Raw genomic sequence first — 10,215 nt, 5'->3', positions numbered from 1 at the left:
AACCTACCTTTGGATCGATTAATATTCACATTAATAAACAAAAAAAACTACAAGGATATTTACGTTCTCTGTAAATTAATTTTCATAAAAAACACTTTTATGACATATTATCTCAATTAATATACTTTAAAATAAATAACATGTCATATCTTTAATTTATTGATAACCAAAAATAAAAGACAACCTTACATGAAATGGTGTCAAATTAATATAACAAAAGATGTTATGAAATAATTTCCTTAAATGTTCGAAAACACTTTAGGCCATGATTCTGAAGATAATGACGTGAACATAGTTGTATTCAAAAAAGACAACAACAATAAAATAAAATTAAAATCTATCATAATGTCATCCTCATATTATCAGATGTGCTAAAAAAAATTGATCCTTATGAAAAATAAATGAAAACAAAATTTGCTAATGCCATAGAAACATATATGGCTAATCAACAAGATATATCTGATTAATTAATGACAAATTTGAAAATTTGGTCCTTGTGGTATGTCAAAACTAGCACGTTTAGTCCAAAATGGGTTTGGCTTGCAAGGATGGTCCAATAGTTTCATTTTGTTGCAAGTTTAGTCTAATTGATTAACAGCCGTTACCAAGCTCCCGTTACTTTACCCATGCCCCTCTCACTTAAGGGTATTTAGTCCATTCATCCCTGTAACCGTTCCCGCAAAAGCTAAATAAAAGCAGTTCGTCTCCTCCTCAATAAAGTAGATCGTCGTTCTTTAACCAAGATCAATAGAAGCCCTAGACACAAAATCTATTGTGTTAGTTAAGTTGCGATTTGGTGAGATTATCGGTGGATGAACATACCGATGTGGCACGTAAGGTTGTTAAACACACACTTCAACACCAAGGTTGTTTATGGTACGTATTTTTCCCTTTTTCATCTTTTGATTTCTTGAATTTTTTTAACGTAACTCCACCTGAAGTGTTATTTTTACTTGTTTTGAAGATGGACACCTAACATTGTTTACGACTAAGTTGTACCATGGAGGTGAGTTCACTAAGTTAGGGATGAGCAGTTTTTCCCAAATCCCAATCCCGTATCGGTACCGTACCGGAACCGGTCCGAACCGTACCGATTTTAAAAATATGGGACAGTTTTGGTACTCCAAATACACAAAATTCGGGATTCGGTACCACCAGTACCGGTACTAGTACCGAAAACCGATACCATTCCCGGTACCAGTACCGGTGATTTTAATTCGGTTTGGTACTCGGGATTAACTTTTGATCGAATTTGGTTTTTGGGAAATCGGGAACGGTACAGATCAGTATTGGTTTCGTCCCACGCTCATCCCTACACTAAGTACCCTGATGTTCATTACATTGACGGAACTGTAAACTATGTTGACATGGTAGACATAGATGAGTTTTCAGTTCATGAGCTCGATGCAATCATGAAAGGTTTCAGATATGGGGTTCCTCCTGTTATATACTACCATTTTCTTGTGCCTGGTGGAGACTTCCACTTTAATCATCGCCCTTTAGGAAATTATGAAGATGTTGCAAACTTTTCCCAATATATCAGTGAGCACAAAGTGATGAAGGTATACACAGAACATGGTGAAACAAGACTACTCACCTATTTCATGAATCCTAAACCTGTTACCAAGGATACCCTTGTACAGTTAGATGAACCACATGAGGATGTGCAACATAATGAGGAAGCTCCTGATGACCAATCAAAGGAAGCACATGTGATGACTACACCTACTGATGTGGTGCCCACTCAACCAAACCAACCTGAAATCCAAGTCAATGAAGTACTTCAAGTCGCATCCGTATCACCTGAATATAATAGGAGAAAGGTTACAAGCAAGGATGGAGTGATGGCATCTTGCAGTAAGAAAATATACTTTGATGATATTGGTGAGACTGAGCAGATAGCCAAAGACTTTGTTGAGGTAACTATTGATTTTGATATTGGACTCTACCAACAAATACTACAAAGCAATGTTGATGGAGTCAATGGCCCTGACATGCATGATGTCAATGAACCTCAGATGCATGAAGAAAACCAACCTCAGATGGATGAAGAAAACCAACATCAGATGAACGACTTTTGGGATTTTGACTATCAAACTGATTCTTGTGTCCAAGATGGAAGTGAAAGCCAACCTCAGTCTAACATGGATAGTAATGGAAAACAAAATGTAAGTGAGGTTGAAAGTAAAGAAGGGAGTGAAACAGAGCGGGAAGATGATAGTGATGATAGTGATTATTGGGTGGATGAAGATAATGCAATTGAAGATGTTGAAGTTGATATGAGGGATTTTAACATGAGCATTAATACAAAAGTAGAATTCTTGGATAAAAGGACTAGGAATCCTAGACAGCATGAGAGTGATGAAGAAGCTGATGAGTTAGATGTTATTGACAATGATGCTTTTGATTCCATGGATGAGGACTCTGATCAAGACAGGAAAAGAAGAGCAGTTTTGAAACAACTAAGGAAAAAAAATTGTTCTTTAGGTGAGGTTCATAAGTGTCATTTTAAAATAGGTCAAAAGTATAACAGTAAGCAGGAGTTGAAAGAGAAAATCAAAATGCATGCATTGGAAACAAAAAAGAATATTGCATTTAAAAAAATGACAAATGCAGATTGAAGGCCAAATGTAATGGAGTTGTGGCATTTACTAATAATGGAGTTAGTGGACCTACCCAACCTGATAAAAATAAATGGAAAAGTAAAGGGAAAAGTAAAGAAAAGGACAATCAAGGTGGGTCAAGTCAGGATAAAGCAGATTCTTCTTGTCCTTGGATGTTACATGCCTCGAGGTCTACAGATGCAAGCAGCTAGTATATTAAAACATATGAAGACAAACACACTTGTATGAATACAAGGAAGGTCAGAGCTGCAATAGCAAATTTTATGTCCAAACAAATTATGGATCAGGTGGAATCCAACCCTACTATCCCAGTTAAAGCTCTCCATGAACAGCTACAGAAGAAGTATGGATTGGGTTTCTCAATTCATAAAGTTTTTTGAGCTAAAGCAGATGCAAAAAAGATTGTAGTGGGTGATTACAAAAATAGTATGAAGTTCTAAGAGACTATATCCTTGAGTTGCAGTCAACCAATCCTAATACCACAGTCAAATTAGAACTTGTAGATATTTCAGAGTCTAACATGGTGAATTTCACTTCAAGATGTTTCAGGAGAATCTATGTTTTTCTAAGGGGGATGAAGAGGGGATTCTAAGCTTGTTTAAGAGATTTCTTGGGGTTAGATGGGGATCATATGAAAGGCCCTTATCCATGCCAGATCTTAACTGCAGTTGGATTAGATTCCAACAATGGCATATACCCACTTGCATATGCCATTGTAGAGATTGAAAACTGTGAATCTTGGAAGTGGTTCCTTAAATGTCTCGGTGATGACTTGGATCTATATGTTATGTTTAATTTCACTTTTGTTAGTGACATACAAAAGGTAATGGTTGCTTTTTTATTATCTTTAATCTTTATTTGTTAACCATGTGTAATTTGTTGCCAGGGTTTGCTACAAGCAGTTAGTCAACTGTTCCCATGTGCTAAGCATAGGTTCTGTCTCAGACATATACATGAGAACATGAAGAAACAATGGAGAACTAAGGAATATAAAGATCACCTTTGGGATTGTGCAACAGCTACAACAGTTCTAGAGTTTAACCATTACATGCACCAATTGAGTTTATATGACAACTTAGCATATAAATGGTTGAAGTCAATACCACCTCAACATTGGGCAAAAAGCTATTTCACAGGTAAGCTGTTTTGACCTTTTTACCCTTTTACCCTTTTACCCTTTTCTATATAGGGAGAGCAACCATAGACATGTTGTTAAACAACCTTTGTGAGGTGTTTAATGGCAAGCTGGTTGATGGGAGAGATAAACCAATTATTAACACCTATATTTATACTTGGAGAACATGGGCCATAAATGGGTTTACGACCGTAAGGTGTTTACGGCTGTAAACTCAACCATAAACATGACCGTAAACTCCAAAAATATTACAGAAAAATACTTTTGCCTAGAAAAGTAAAGTATAAACCATATTTTGACCCAACAATCTCCCCCTTGGTTTATAGCTTTATTTTCTTAATGACCCAACAAGCTCCCCCTAAAAAGTAGTTGGCTTTTCTTGTTAATCTTCAATGGGAGCTTTGGCTTCAGCTTTAATCTTCGATGACCTCATGGCTTCAAGATGAACTTGATGAATCTTCAATAATTGACTTCATCTTGAGTAGTTGGGCAATTCTTCAAGATTTGGAATTGAACACACATTGGGTGAGGATGCTTGATGTATTGATTCTTGAAAGATAGCGCTTTTAGTTTGAGAATCTTCAAAGAGAACATCAGAGAGAAATAATCTTCTGGATCACTTCAGCAGGTTTAAGATAGCAGCAGACTGATTGAGGAGGCTTCAATGCAATCCGTCACATAATCTTCAATTTTAGCTCCACCTTGCTTCTGGGGTTGAAAGATTGAATTGAAAGAATAATCTTCATTTCTTGCTCCTTCGAATGAGAATTCTTCGATGCTCACGGACGAAGCTTTTGGCTCAAAAATCTTCAACACAAACTCCATGAGTTTTATCTTCACCTAAAATCACTTTTCAAGACAAAACAAAACTAAAAGAAAGCTTAGAACAAAAGTAAAACAGAAAAGAACACCTTTTTTTATTTTGATTTTTTTTTTGATTTTTGTTTGTTTTTTTTTAATTCTCCCCTTTTATTTAAATTAGAAGAACACTATGAACAAACTTAACAAAAACAAAAATAATAGCTAACTTTAAGAGTGATTTGGGATCAAAGTTGTTGGACAGCCTTATTCAAAGTTGTTGGTACCCTTATCTTCACATCTTTGTCTAATCGATCGCCAATATTATGGTCCACTTAAACACGAAACATTTGTGACAAGATTTGGACAATTTACCAATGACATGATACATGCATATATCTAATTATAACTTTATTATCATGATTGGCCCTAATTCTTAAATAGATTTTTCTTATGACCATTTAACTGACTACAACCAGGGATATTGTTGTCCACCTAAATCGATCAGCGAGATCTACAGACAATCTGTATGTGTTCAATTTTAAGTGTACTAGAACATGTTTCCCGCTTCCTGATATGCCCCAGCCATCAAGAACTTCCAGAGTACTCCTTACACTGGGTGATCATACAACCATTCAGAGAGAGGATAGATTCAGAATTCTATTACTTATTGTTTTAGAGTGGTTGAGAAGTAGAAGGTTGCATATGCTGTGTACCAGGACGGATTGGAAGTCACGCAAAGGAGACAGCATATGGCTAACAGATGAGAGGAATTTCATATATATAGCTTGCAGAGAAATAGATTTGCATATGTTGTGTACCAGGTCGGATTGGAAGTCACACAAAGGAGACAACATATGACTAACAGACAGAAAGAAAGAAAATGATATTCTACAGACCTAATTTATCGGAATTTACCAGTCGCCCCATCCAACCGGAATTAAGGACAGAATCCACACATCGAGGAAAAATGAATCCACAGTTCTAGATACGGGTTATTTAATGTGACCGATAGATTCCCATGTATATCTCCATGCTCAACCTATCCGAGCGTCGTGAAATCAGGTTAAACGGATCTAACTAGGTCTAAATTTCTCAAGTCCTTAAATTCATTAGGTTCAACTCTCCCTAGTCAAGTCCATTTAAAATCTTTCGTGCCTACCAGCGCATCGAGCACAGAGTGTAGACGATTCAACTTAGGTACGTTACGCTGATTCAGATTGCCAGTTATCACTTTCTAATTTCATTTCCCAAAACATCTCCCTCAAGCACATTTCATTAACACCATATTTGTGATTTTCTGATTTTCTAATGTTTTTGGATTTTTTTTTAACTTTTAATTTTTGATTTGTTTTTATTTCTCCCCCTAAATTTGTGCATAGGAGAGAAACGAAAGTAAATGCGTAAATTTAAATTATCCTAAAACAAAAATTAGTCTTTAAAGCAAATCAAATTAAGAAAAAAACTCCGTAGTATAGAGAAGAAAACTCAAACCATAATTCACCGATTGAATCTGCATCCAGAAGGTCTGAGAACAACACGCATAATCTCAGTACAGATCCAAAAATTCTTCATATCATTAAGCACTAATCCCATTTGTGATCTCTTCCTTTCTTCCCTTCCCACAACGGACACATACTCTCAAATAATGTTCTGAGTGTTGTCCAGTTGAGAGATGTCCCCAATCATATGCCAGGAGTAGCCACTACTAACAAACCGAAGTCTGATGATATGCCTCCATAGCTGCTCTAGCACAGAGCGGGATCAGTTGGTCTTTGGAACCCAATCCATTTTGAAACCGGGTCGACCTTTGTCATCAATGCAGGGTACTCTCTCCCATGACATATCCTGCTTATCACAAACAGAAGAGGTAGAAATATTAGAATCATTAACTGATTTGGGAGATTGAACCTTTGGTACCCATTTGTAGTCGTGTTTAACCCATTTCTTGTTGGATCGGATGGGTGCCTCAGCACTTGGTTTTGATCTGGATGTCGGCCGTTGAGATGAATTTGACCTAACCGGTCTTTGTTTCACTTGAGCATCTCTTGGATTAGGCTTGTTAGCTGACATATCCTTCTTGCCCTTGGGATTCGGATGCTTGGCCTTGGGAATTGAATTCTTGGCCTTCATGGAATTCCAGTCAGCGATATCTGAATGTGACCTTGAGGGGTTTCTTTTGAAAAATCTCCCTCTTGGCGCGTTCTGCCATCCTTGTGCGCAGTAGGGAACGTATGCGTGATTAGGACAACATCTGGCAATGTGTCCAGGTGTTCCACAGTGAAAGCATGTCTTTTTCTTCACTGTGAAGTTGTCTCTTCCTGTCCCTGGTGGCATATCCTTGCCTTTTCTCTTATTTTTCCCACACGCATAGTTGCAACATGCACTCTGTTTAGCTTGAAATGGTGGCATGTATTTACTAACGGCAGGTTGATTAGAAGCAACAAATTTAGAGTTCAAGGGGTCGTTTGTTTGTTCAGAGGAACTCTCCTTGTTCTCATCCTCTGCTACTATACCTGCACATGTAACAGAAACATCAGTATTTTCAACATTAATAACTCCTCCTGACACAAATCCAGCTCGTTTGCCATATCGAAGATGTGGCTCCCTGTCAGTTTCGTCCTATGTCATAGGGATGGATGTGTAGTTATGATTATAAGGAGGAGGTACACTATCATACCCTAGACCCTTGTTTTGATTTTCTTTGAATTTTAATTAGGTTTCATATAAGGACTTGAATGTCTGACTTGACGCAGTATAATTTTTGAAACTGACATCAGTTTTTCCACACTTAATTTTTAAAGTGTCAAGTTCTTCAGTTACAGCAGCAAGTTGTCTCTTAACATAATCATAATTTCACATTTGTTGTTATACTCTTCCTGAAGTTTCCTAAAGTCCTTGGTTTTTGCTTCTAACTCAGCCTTCATGGGTTTCTGTCCTTTCCTGAGTTGATATCCTTCATATCTCAGATCCTCAACTTCTCTTTTAAATAAATCAATTTGTTCCCGAAGAAATTTAATTGTGGCTTCACAAGCTAGAGTATATGTAACTTCAGTGACTGGAATGTTTTTAGAACTCATTGTTTCTCTACACTTCAAACCATCAAGTTCTTGAATTACATCAGTAAGACTAAGATGATTGAGATCTTTTGTCTTCTTGATGATAGCCACGTTCATATCCCACGATTTCGGAAGTGAATTCAGTAGCTTTTTGTTTATCTCAGATTTGGACAAGAAGATCCCAGCTATATTCATCTCAGTAGTGAGTGTAGTAAATCGCTGCAACTGAGTTTCGAGGGTTTCTCTAGGGATATAATCGAAAATGTTGAAATTTTGTCTTAACATATCCTGACGACTCTCTTTCATGTTTTCAACTCCCTCGTAGACCTTAAAATCAATTAAAAGCACAACTAGAGGCTAAAATAAAACTTAAAAGTCAAACCCTTTGATTATAAACCTCAAAAGTCAACCTTAAAAGTCAAATTTGAAAAGTTAAACTCAAAAGTCAAACTTAAAGTCAAACCGAAAAGCTAAATTTAAAAATTTAAAAGTTAAACGAAAAAGTCAAAGTTTAAAGTCAAAGGTCAAACTTGGAAGTCAAAATAAAATTTTAAATAAAAAATCAAAAATAAAAGTTAAATCTTTTTATTATTTTTTATTATTATTATTATTATTATATTATTATTATTATTATTATTATTATTATTATTATTATTAATTTTAATTTTGGTTGAAAAAGGAATTTAAAAATAAAAGAAATTGAGTTTTTTTGGTTAAAAGTGTCAAAATTTGAAATTTGGTGCGAAAAGTAGTCTTTATGAATTAAATTCGGAAGGGAAGTAACAAAGGATCATGTAGTCGAGTTGGATAAGGCGCGAGGTTCTTGATCTGGAGGTCACGAGTTCGAACCTTGGCACCTGCACCTTTTTTTTTTTTATTTGACACTGCTATGTTGCGAGGATGCTGAACAGTAAACTCCGAGCCGCAAGCTCGGGCCGTAAACGTGCGAGGCCTTGGATCGTAACCTCTGACCGCGAACTCCTCGGGCCGCAAACACTTCGTAAACCCTAGTTGCTGGCCGTCACCCCCTCGCTGATTACGACCAAAAACACCGATTTTCGACTGTGAAGCTCCAAAACTCGATCAAAAACCTTTTTTTATGAAAAACACGAAGAACAAACCCCCCTTAGTTTTCAGAGATCTATCCAAAAACGTAAGAATATTTCAAAAATAAGATCAAATAATGCTCCAAATCTGACAAAATTGACTGATACAACTTGGCTTTGATACCAATTATAAGTCCTTAATCTGCCTGTGTATCAATCAGATCCGTTTGATGGTGCGGAATCCCAATCAAACGGATGATGTCAGATCAAATAGAAGAGAAGGAGAAGAAGTAGATGATGAATCTCAATGTATTAATGAATAGAATGATGATCCGGATACAAGAGATTCACACACACACTAACACACAATAGTTCTTCTGTCTCTCTGGCCGTAAACTCTCTAGGGTTCATCAATCCCTACTCCTCACCCTAACACCTATATTTATACTTGGAGAACATGGGCCGGAGAACATGGGCCATAAATGGGTTTACGACCGTAAGGTGTTTACGGCCGTAAACATGACCGTAAACTCCAAAAATATTACAAAAAAATACATTTGCCTAGAAAAGTAAAGTATAAACCATATTTTGACCCCAACAGTCGGGCACTGTGGTCTAGAAGTGAGTATCCAATGCAGATTACACCTCCCCCACACCGTAATCAACCTGGGAGACCCAAAAGGAAGAGAAGGCAATCCATGGAGGAGAGAAGTCAAAGCAAGAGTTAGAGTCAGAGTCAATGGTCAGATGTTTGTCCCAAAGAGGTTCATGATCATGGCCCACATGGTAGTGGGAAACTAACAAGAAATTCTGTTAGTGTGACATGTAGTAAGTGTGGAAACAAAGGTCATAACTCCAGGACATGCAAAGGTCAGGGAGGGACTTGATGGACTATGTTGGTTTTATCTTTTGGTTTGACTATGTTTGACAACTTTGTTTTGATTCCTACATGTAGGATGTCTTTTGTTGCAAAAACTTTGTTTTCAATTAACTTATGACATGTATTTTGAAGATGGTAATAGGTATTATGTGTTTAGTTTGCTTTTGTGTTAACTACATATGGATGCATGTTATGTTACCTTTAGCAGGTTATGTATGAACAACAAAACAAATCCATAATTGGTCAATAGATACCAAATTTTCATTACCATTAATTTGCATTACAACAATGTTCTACATTTTCAAAAAACTAGCTAAACCAGACACATATACCCCTAACCTAATACAATAGATAACCATAACATTTGTGGACTTACAACAAGAACACCAACACATCAACAAAAAAATCCCCCTATAGACTAGGTAATACTTCAACATAGTTGTTTGTTCTTTGATCTTCACCACTTCTTTTTCATGCTTACTTGCTTGATCTTTTATATCATCCACTGCTTTTCATAGCTTAATGATTGTCCTAAGCAGCCCTGGTATTATAACTTTGGAACGAGCACACATGGGTTCATCATACCACCTAATAAACCCACATGACGAATTCTTGAAAAAAGGAAAAAAGAAACATTAGATCATCAGGGAGCAGTCCTCAAAAATAAATTGTA

The sequence above is a fragment of the Lactuca sativa genome, chromosome 8, assembly GCF_002870075.4.
Source record: "Lactuca sativa cultivar Salinas chromosome 8, Lsat_Salinas_v11, whole genome shotgun sequence".
Taxonomy (NCBI): domain Eukaryota; kingdom Viridiplantae; phylum Streptophyta; class Magnoliopsida; order Asterales; family Asteraceae; genus Lactuca; species Lactuca sativa.
The sequence above is the reverse complement of the archived record's forward strand: the minus strand, read 5'-3'. Positions refer to the sequence as shown.